The sequence below is a fragment of the Tupaia chinensis genome, unplaced genomic scaffold (genome assembly GCF_000334495.1).
Source record: "Tupaia chinensis unplaced genomic scaffold, TupChi_1.0 Scaffold140548_1, whole genome shotgun sequence".
In the NCBI taxonomy this organism is placed as follows: Eukaryota; Metazoa; Chordata; class Mammalia; order Scandentia; family Tupaiidae; genus Tupaia; species Tupaia belangeri.
The window spans coordinates 1,226,820-1,227,303 of record NW_006200423.1 but is presented as its reverse complement, the minus strand read 5'-3'; positions in this window follow the sequence as shown (position 1 = coordinate 1,227,303).

Sequence of the window (484 nt, the reverse complement as noted above, 5' to 3'; positions counted from 1 at the left end):
GACTGGCCCCGCGGCGCTGTCACCCAGGGCCGCCCTCACTTTCCTCGTCCGAAAGTAGCTCGCCCGCGAGGGAGCGTGCGCAGGGGCGGGGCGGGAGATGACCAGCAAGGGCGGCGTGGGGTCTCCTCCCCACGGCCCGCGACTCTCCTCCCTCTGCTGCGGGCCTCGCTGCCTTCTCCCGACGCTCCTCCCGCCCCCTTGCCTGCCCCTGTCCCCAAATGCAGGGGGCGAAGTACTCAAGAAGAGGGGGGCCGAGAAATGGAGAAACGGCCGGGCACCGGGCGAGGCGAGCGGTGGCGAAGCGATCCGCACGAGGGGCGGGAGGGTAGAGACGGAGGGGCGGGAGTCCAAGGGGCCGAGGCCGCGGAGCCCGGAGCGCACAGCTCGAGCGCGGCAGGGCTGTCAGCGGGCGCGGGGCGCGCCGGGGTCGGCCGGACGTTCGAGACCGGGGCCAGCCTCCCTCCCGCGGCGCCGGGCGGGGGCC